The sequence below is a fragment of the Zea mays genome, chromosome 8, assembly GCF_902167145.1.
Source record: "Zea mays cultivar B73 chromosome 8, Zm-B73-REFERENCE-NAM-5.0, whole genome shotgun sequence".
NCBI classification, from domain to species: Eukaryota; Viridiplantae; Streptophyta; class Magnoliopsida; order Poales; family Poaceae; genus Zea; species Zea mays.
In genome coordinates, this window is record NC_050103.1 from 44,434,617 (window position 1) to 44,444,375 (window position 9,759).

Genomic DNA, 9,759 nt, shown 5'->3' on the forward strand with positions numbered 1-9,759 from the left:
CTTGGGCAAATTTGCAAAACCGTCATTTTCTTCCTTCCTCCTTCTCCTTCCTCTTATCCATGGAAGAGAGAGGGGAGGAGGCTGCGCGCGCAGGGGGGAGGAGGTCGGGCCGGTCGCGCGGTGGGGGCGGGTGCCGCCGTCGCAGAGGGAGGGGGCTGCGCTCGCGCAGGGGGCGGGCAGGCTATTGCCAGCCGCCGCCACCGAGGAGGTGGAAGGAGCCTTTCCGGGGGAAAGGGTGAGGGGGAGGGAGCCACCATCGGGGAGAGGGAGAGGGGTAAGGAGGAGAGAGAGGGGCTGCGCAGGGAAGACAAAAACAAAGAACTTCATGGGCAACTATGGAGGACGGGCTCACCGGAGAAGACGACCTCGCCGGAGCAGAGAGGAAAAACGCCGATTGGGGATGAATCGTCTGTCAGATCGATGAATCGAAAGCACCGGGACAAAGCTCTCAACTATACGAACGCATCAGTACACTCGAATTCCACCGACGATGCACGGATCAAAAGTAGTTTCTCGTCAGAGTTGTCGCTAGAGTTGGAACTGTCCCAAACTTTGACGGGCAATTCCGGGAGTTTCGAATCTAGACTAGGGGTGGGGTTTCAAAATTCGAAAAGGGTTCAACGAGAGGATTATAGCCCTATATATATATTGCTAGGGTTTGATGATATTTTTTCGTAATTATCCCATTTTTAAAACTAAAAGAAATTTTAGGAAAAGCTGAAATCGTTTTTAATATCCGAAAAATATCTCGAAGGCTCCAAAAATTCTAGGAAACATTCCTAGAGATGATTTGGCACCCAATAAACTAAACAATCATATTTAGAACTTTTGAAAATGTTTTTAAGTAACTCAAATAAATAGATTTTGAATTTAAGAAAATATAAAAATATTCAGAAAAATATGAAAATTTACCGGAAACTTCTACAAGACATATTAACATGTTTCAAACACTTTTTGCATATAGAAAACTATGTGACAGCATGAATGCAACAACCAAAGCGCCTCTAGGGCTCACTCTACTAGGCTTACGCCAATATAACATAATAACTCACCTTTATTTAGAAAAAAGATAAGGAAAGCAAAGAAAGGAGATGGTAACACCCGAATTTGGTGGATATTAGAAGAGAAATTATATACCCCAAATTCAGGGTGTTACAAACCTAACCCTCTGAACAAAATCTCGCCCTCGAAATTCAAGAGGAGGCTAGCAAAAGAACAAGGTTGTGGATAGGTTGCACATAGCTTCTTTGATTCCACTTTGACTCTACCAGCTTAACTTGCGGACTGGTCGCTTTGACCTTCAGATGCTCACGACCAACTGATCCTCATTATTGGAGTCGTGAGACGATCGCTAAGTTGACTTCTTGATGACCCTAGGACCTGTGGGTTAGGACCCACCATGCTTCCGCTGCACCACTTTGATCTTGTTGGTTGATGTTGATCGTATTGACATCGTTGGGGTTAGCAGCTAACCCCCTTAATAGGAGCATTGATATGCACTCGGTGAAGGCGATGTCGACTCTGATCTTGATTGATTAGGAGGAGTTGGAGGTTGCTAGCCAGATAGGTGCAAGCGGATAGAATATGAATAGGAAGGGTAAGTATATATAGACGGATTAGGGAGATCAGGGGATAGAACCCAACTACCTAACAATATGGCACTCACCTAGTAAACGGATGTTTTCCGTTAATGTTAACTAGACGGTGGTCTTTCCTTACCAAGGGCAAACTACTCTAAGGCCATCGAAAGGCAAGGGGAATGATAGGACATGCAGGATAGGGGCATAAGCATAATAAAAGATGGAGCTAAAGCAAGGATTGTAACCGACATGGGAGAGAACACAACCAAGGTCAGGATAGGTAAAACACCATTCTCAAATCGAGATGGGAAAGATGATAATTCAAAAGGTAGGCATAAGATAAGCATCATGGAAAGCTCTAGAGATTACAAAGGTAAGGGAGGTAACAAGCAAAAGCACACCAAAAGATCGAGAGATGAGAAAGGTAAAGACAATAACAAACAAAAGCACAATAAAGGACGGAGTTACAAACTCGCAAGCCAAAGAAGAGGATATGACCAAGGGAAAGATAGGTAAAGTACAAATCTCAGAATGAGACGGAAGAGGGGCGATTTTAAAGGGCAGGTATGAGATAAAAATCAATGTAGAATATAGAGGTGTCAATGGTAAAGATGATAATAATGAAAAGTATAACAAAGGATAGAGTTAAGGCAAGACTCGCGAAGTGACAAAGTGAAGATAACAATCAAGGATAAGATAGGTAAGGTTCCAACAGAAGGGTTGATGTAAATATTCCTTATCGGGGGAAGTTATAAGGAAGCAACGAGATCACTAAGGATGTGCGAGATAAAATGATCGACCATGGATCGTTAAGAAATAAGGGTGGTCAAGGGCATGTTAACTTAAATGTCTTAAACAGACATTAGGGTATGAAGATAAGCATATATAAAGATATAGGAGTATACAAGACTCTAAGGATACGAGCATCCTGAGACCAAGGGAATAGAAATAGCCAAAAGATAATGTCTTAACAACAGAATAGGAAGAGGTCTCAAAAGACAAGAAGGTTGTGAACATATAACTAGAATGATTAAATAGGCAACAAAGTTTCAGAGGTAAGTTTTTGAGACAAGAGTATTGAGGAATCCAGGGATACGAGTATGCCAATACTAAAGGAATAGAGATTGCCAAATGGTGGCAATTTAATGACGGAAGAGGAAAGAATCCCAAAAGACAAGAAGGTTATGGTCAGGGGGCACCTATAAAGATGTCGCAAGCATAAGAGTGAGATCAGATCTAATAGATTGAGAAAAGTATAGACCATACTAGAATAAAATACTTTTGACAAGGTGATATATAGGAGCAGAACATAGAATTAGTTGATGTGACTAGTATTTTGAAGCAGCATCAAGGATGAGGTGAAGTAATAGTCAATAAGTCCTTAAAACGTCCAATGCTACTCTAGGCTAATGGTCCTACAGTCAGCAAGGCTTTGATACCACTTATGTCACACCCGATTTTGGAAGGCAAACCGAATGCGAACCATGTATGTGCTAGGATCAGAACTCGCGTACACAGCGATAACATAAATGACTCACCATAGCACAATGCTTCGAATAACAATAAAGAGTAAGTAACAATATTACAGACTAGAGTCATTTACATAATATAAATCAAAGTACACAGAATAGAAACGTAGCCAACGTAAATAAACCCACCACAGGCAGTTGAGTGGAGGAGATCGCTAGCCTAATCCTCGAACTCGTCGAAGTCCTAGAACTCCTAGAGATCTACCTCGACACCATCTTCTTCTTATTTACCTGAGCGTAGATTGCACCAAAGGAAACCTTGTGTTTTGTGAAAGCAAGGGTGAGTACACATCAACGTACTCAGCAAATGTCCCAATTGGCTGAGATGGACTAGCTTTATGTTGAGTTAGGCTCAAAGCAGGTTGCTTTTACTTTGTCAAGTTTTATACATTAATATAAGCCAATTTTTATCATCAATCCCAAGTTATTTTCCCAAAGAGCACCTCCTCATAGAGGAAATACCAGAATCCATAGTTACAAACATCATTAATAGAACCATCATCATCAGCCATAATCATTGCATCTCAGATCATTTGTATCTCTAATCAAAGAGGATCCCAAGGCCGCTCTTAACCGTGAGCATGGCTAATATATCAGTTTCATTCCTCTGCAAGGGTCGCACACTTTACCCATGAGCTGTGATTCCTTTTTTGCCTTAGGTCGATCAAACCCTCAAACACTTCTAAGGTGAGTCTGTAAGGTTTCAGTATGTAGCCTTTACAAAGATTCTCCTGGTGTGTAGCCACCTGTTAGGTTTTTGCCAGTCATACAAACACAGTCTCCTTCCTAAGGTGGGTGACTAACAAAACCGACACACCCTTAGCAAAGCAAGCACTATGCCCCAGCCCCCATTGATGGCACAACGGCGAAGCACACTACACCCATAGGTTCCTCCAATTAATCAGCTAAGGATGTCCCATAGCACCCTCATGGTTGCCCTTTTTTCCCGAATGGTCTCTCAAAGAATAGGTCCTTACAGAGAGGTACTCGGGAAACAACCCGAGTCCCCTAAAATGCCACAAGTTCAACATCATATCCAGAATAAAATTATAGTATCATAAATGTATCTCATCATGTTCATTGATTAAAGTAGATTACTAGCATAAGGCTAACCATAATAACCCAAAAGGTAATCAAGGACTGGGTAAATAGAAAGCTAGTCAATCCTTAGGTTTTAATTATGTAATGCAGGGAAATGAATTATCATGTGAATAAGACATAAGTAGGTCAGAGGACACTTGCCTTCACCAAACAGATGCTCATGATCTTCAACCTTATAGATCTTGAAGAGCTTGATCACTTGGTCACTAAAGCTTGACCGTTGATTCCTCGAAGCTCGAGAACATATCACGATCTATTTGCGACACACAACGAATGTAAACAGGCACAAACAAATAAACAAACATGTATATATGCATAAGAATATTACACCAATTAAAGAAAACCATAATAAAAACATGCAATACGAAATATAGCTCGCTATTACGGTCACACGACAAAAAGAAACGTGACAGTCAGAGCTACGGTCGAGAAGTTATCGCACTTACACTAAAAAGTATTGGTTAGAGCATTTAATTCGATATAATTATATTAATCGACATTTATTAAATACAACTATAATTATCACCCATTTTTAATTAATTGACTACACTAATAACTTTAAGTTATATAAGTAATTCAAACAACGTTAGCGACTACAAGCGAGACAAAATGACGGCGCACAATACGCGTACGGCGCGCGGCCGACACAACACGCGAGGACTAATAAATAGATAGCACATTTAAACTAAACGATTATTAATAAAGAATATTTCAGTTAAGGGTTAACCATGTTGGCGTCTAATTATAAATGTGCAAATCGAATTCCTAAATTAGATTTAAATTAAAACGACATTCTAGTAACCATCGGTCAAACAAATGTTTAAATATATTAAATAAAATGTGCAACAGCAGGGAAAAATACTTCTAACATGTATATAATTTTAATACAAATCTAACGCAACTTGAACGGATTGAATCAGATTTAAAACGCAAAAGTTATCGTGGTTTTAATTTGAACTAAATTCCTGCGTATAAGGACAATTTTGCAAAACTGTCATCTTCTTCCTCGCTTCTTCTCATTCCTCTCATCCATGGAAAAGAGAGGGGAGGGGGCTGCACGCGCAGGGGGGAGGAGGCCGGGCCAGTTGCGCGGTGGGTGGGGGCACCGCCGCTGCAGGGGACTGCACCGGCCGCAGAGGAGGGGGCTACGCGCGCGTAGTGGGGCGGGCGGGCCACTGCCGGCCGCCGCCGCCAGGGAGGGGGAAGGAACGACGCCGGGGGGACAGGGTGCGGGGGAGGGATCCACCGTCGGGGAGAGAGAGGGGGGAGGGGGAAGAGAGAGGAGCTGCGCAGGGAAGACAAAAACAAAGAACTTCATGGGCAACAATGGAGGATGGGCGCACCGGAGAAGACGACCTCGCCGGAGCCGAGAGAAAAATCACCAATTGGTGACGAACCGTCGGTCGGTCGACGAATCGAAAGCATCAGGGTGAAGCTCTCGATTAGATGAACGCAGCGGTACCCTCAGATTCCACCGACGACGCACGGATCGAAAGTAATTGCTCGCAGGAGTTGTCGCCGGAGTTGGAACCGTCCTGAACTTCGGCGAGCAATTTCGGGAGTTTCATATCTAGACTGGTGGTGGGGTTTCGAAATTCGGAAAGGGCTCGACGAGAGAATTCCAGCCATATATATATTGCTAGAGTTTGAAGATATTTTATTTTTCATAATTATCCCATTTTAAAATTAAAAGTAATTTCAGAAAAGGGTGAAATCGTTTTTAATATTCGAAAAATATCTCGAAGGCTCCAAAAATTCTAGAAAAAAAATTCCTAGACATGATTTGGCACCCAATGAACTCAAAAATCATATTTAGAACTTTTGAAAAGTGTTTTTAAGTACTTCAAATAAATATATTTTGAATTTCGAAAAAATATAAAATATTCAGAAAAATATGAAAATTTACCGGAAACTTCTACGAGACATATTAACATGTTTCAAACACCTTTTCATATAGAAACACTATGCAATGTCATGAATGCAACAACCAAAGTGCCTCTAGGGCTCACTTCACTAGGCTTACACCAATATAACAAAATAACTCATCTTTATTTAGAAAAAAAGAGAAGGAAAGCAAAGAAAGGAGACGGTAACACATGAATTTGGTGGATATTAGAAGAGAAATCTTATACCCCCAAATTCAGGGTGTTACACACATCGAGGCAAATAGTTGTAACTTGAGATAACTGAGTTATGGCTACCATCATAAATAGGTCCGCAAACCGAATGATGTCGTTGTGAATGGGGTGCTCCATAACTTGAATCTTAGGAGGCATGGCTACCCACAACACCATATGTTCCACTTCCAGAACCATATGCTCCAATGCTATATGTTCCAGCATGGCTACTGAGAGCACCTAGAGGGGGGGGGGGTGAATAGGTGATCCTATAAAAACTTAACACTTAACACCACAAACTTGATCAAGAGTTAGAACAATGAAATCAAGTAGTTAGAGAGGAGAGCTCTTGTGAAGCACAACAGACATAGTAAGAACAAGCACAATAGACACGAGGATTTATCCCGTGGTTCGGCCAAGTACAAAACTTGCCTACTCCACGTTGTGGCGTCCCAACGGACGAGAGTTGCACTCAACTCCTCTCAAGTGATCCAATGATCAACTTGAATACCACGGTGTTCTTCTTTACTTTACTCTTTCTCGTTTGCGAGGAATCTCCATAACTTGGAGTCTCTCGCCCTTACAATAAGAATCAAAATGAAGCACTAGAGTAAGGGAGGAAAGCAACACACTCAAATTGACGGCAAATACGCACACACACGGCCAAGACTTGAGCTCAAGAGAATATCACGAGGTTCTCACTAGAACGGAGCTCAAATCACTAAGAATGTCGAACAAGTGCGCAAGAATGGAGTGTGAATGATCAACAATGCTCAAAGGATGCTTGGTGTTCTCCTTCATGCGCCTAGAGGTCCCTTTTATAGCCCCAAGGCAGCTAGGAGCCGTTGAGAGCAAACTGGGAAGGCAGATCTTGCCTTCTGTCGACTGGCGCACCGGACAGTCCGGTGCACCACCGGACACTGTCCGGTGCGGATTTCTTTCCTGTTTTGGCGCAGCAGACCGTTGGAGGTTTGGAGCCGTTGGCGCACCGGACAGTCCGGTGCCCCTTCAGACTGTTGGCCCGGCCATGCGTCACGCGCGGATTGCGCGGCCGACCGTTGGCTCGGCCGACCATTGGCTCACCGGACAGTCCGGTGCACACCGGACAGTCCAGTGAATTTTAGCCGTACGCCACCGTCGATTTCCCGAGGACAGCCTTTTCAACAGAGCCAGCCTGGCGCACCGGACACTGTCTGGTGCACCACCGGACACTGTCTGGTGCACCACCGGACAGTCCGGTGCACCCAGACTGAGCAGAGTCTTGGCTGCTCGAGCCAAGTCTTTTCCAATTGTCTTTTCTCTGATTCTAGCACTTAGACAAATATGTTAGTACACAAAAACCAATGTACTAAGTCTAGAATCATACCTTTGTATTGAATTGCACTTTGTCCACCCTTTGGCATATACTTATTCCCTTAATGTGTGTTGGGCATTTAATCACCAAAATCTTATAGAAATGGCCCAAAGGCACATTTCCCTTTCAATCTCCCCCTTTTTGGTCACCGAATATGATTGAGTCTTGGGAATCTTTGTTCTTGACGTAGGAGGTGAACATCTTCTTCTCCCCCGTCATGTGGTTTGTGCATCTGCTGTCGATAATCCAGCTTGAACCCCCGAATGCATAAACCTGCAAGGCAAATTTAGGCTTGGGTTTTAGGTACCCAACTCTTGTTGGGTCCTACAAGGTTAGTAACAATGGTCTTAGGGACCCAAATGCAAGTTTTATCTCCCTTGCATCTTGCCCCTAATTTTCTAGCAACCACTTTTTTATCCTTTCTACAAATAGCAAAGGAAGCATTGCAAGCATGATAAATTGTAGAAGGTTCATTATCTACTTTTCTAGGAACATGAACAATATTTCTTCTAGGCATAACATTTTTCTTAGCCAAATTACTAACATGCATAAAGGAAGAACTTGAAGCAAACATGCCATTTGAATCATAAGCATTACAACTCCTATCATAATGAACATTTCTAGAATATCTCTTATCACCATAAATGAAAGCATGATTCTTTTGACTACTATTAGTCATAGGAGTCTTTCCTTTCTCCTTGGCGGGAATGGGAGCCTTATGACTTGTTAAGTTCTTGGCTTCTCTCTTAAAGCCAAGCCCATCCTTAATTGAGGGGTGTCTACCAATGGTGTAGGCATCCCTTGCAAATTTTAGTTTATCAAATTCATTTTTGCTAGTCTTAAGTTGGGCATTAAGACTAGCCACTTCATCATTTAACTTTGCAATAGAAACTAGGTGTTCACTACAAGCATCAACATTAAAATCTTTACACCTATTGCAAATCACAACATGTTCTACACAAGAGTTAGATCTATTTGCTACTTCTAGTTTAGCATTTAAATCATCATTAACACTTTTTAAACTAGAAATGGTCTCATGGAAAGTAGATAGTTCACAAGAAAGCATTTCATTCCTTTTAACTTCTAAAGCAAGAGATTTTTGTGCCTCTACAAATTTATCATGTTCTTCATACAAAAGATCCTCTTGCTTTTCTAACAATCTATTCTTATCATTCAAAGCATCAATCAATTCATTGATCTTATCAATTTTAGTTCTATCTAGGCCCTTGAATAAACATGCATAGTCTATTTCATCATCACTAGATTCATCATCACATGAAGAAGCATATGTAGTTTTATTTCGAGTACTCACCTTCTTCTCCTTTGCCATGAGGCATGTGTGATGTTCGTTGGGGAAGAGAGACGCTTTGTTGAAGGCCGAGGCGGCAAGTCCTTCGTCATCGGATGAAGAGCAATACGAGTCCCACTCTTTGCCAAGATGTGCCTCACCCTTAGTCTTCTTGTAGGTCTTCTTCTTCTCCCTCTTCTTTTCCTGGTCACTATCATTATCGGGACAATTAGCAATAAAATGACCAATCTTACCACATTTGAAGCAGGAGCGCTTCCCCTTCGTCTTGTTCTTGTTGGGATGCTCCTTGCGACCCTTTAGCGCTGTCTTGAAACGCTTGATGATGAGGGCCATTTCTTCCTCATTAAGCCCGGCCGCCTCAACTTGCGCCACCTTGCTAGGTAGCATCTCCCTGCTACTTGTTGCTTTGAGAGCAACGGGTTGAGGCTCATGGACCATTATTGGGCCATTTTGCGCATCATCCACGTATCTCGCCTCCTTGATCATCATTCGCCCGCTTACGAACTTCTCAAGTATTTCTTCGGGTGTCATCTTGATGTACCTAGGATTCTCACGAATAGAATTAACAAGATGAGGATCAAGGACGGTGAAGGACCTTAGCATTAGTCGGACGACGTCGTGGTCCGTCCATCGCGTGCTTCCATAGCTCCTTATTTTGTTGACGAGGGTCTTGAGCCGGTTGTACGTTTGGGTTGGCTCCTCTCCCCTGATCATCCCGAACCTTCCTAGTTCGCCTTCCACCAACTCCATCTTGGTGAGCATGGTGACA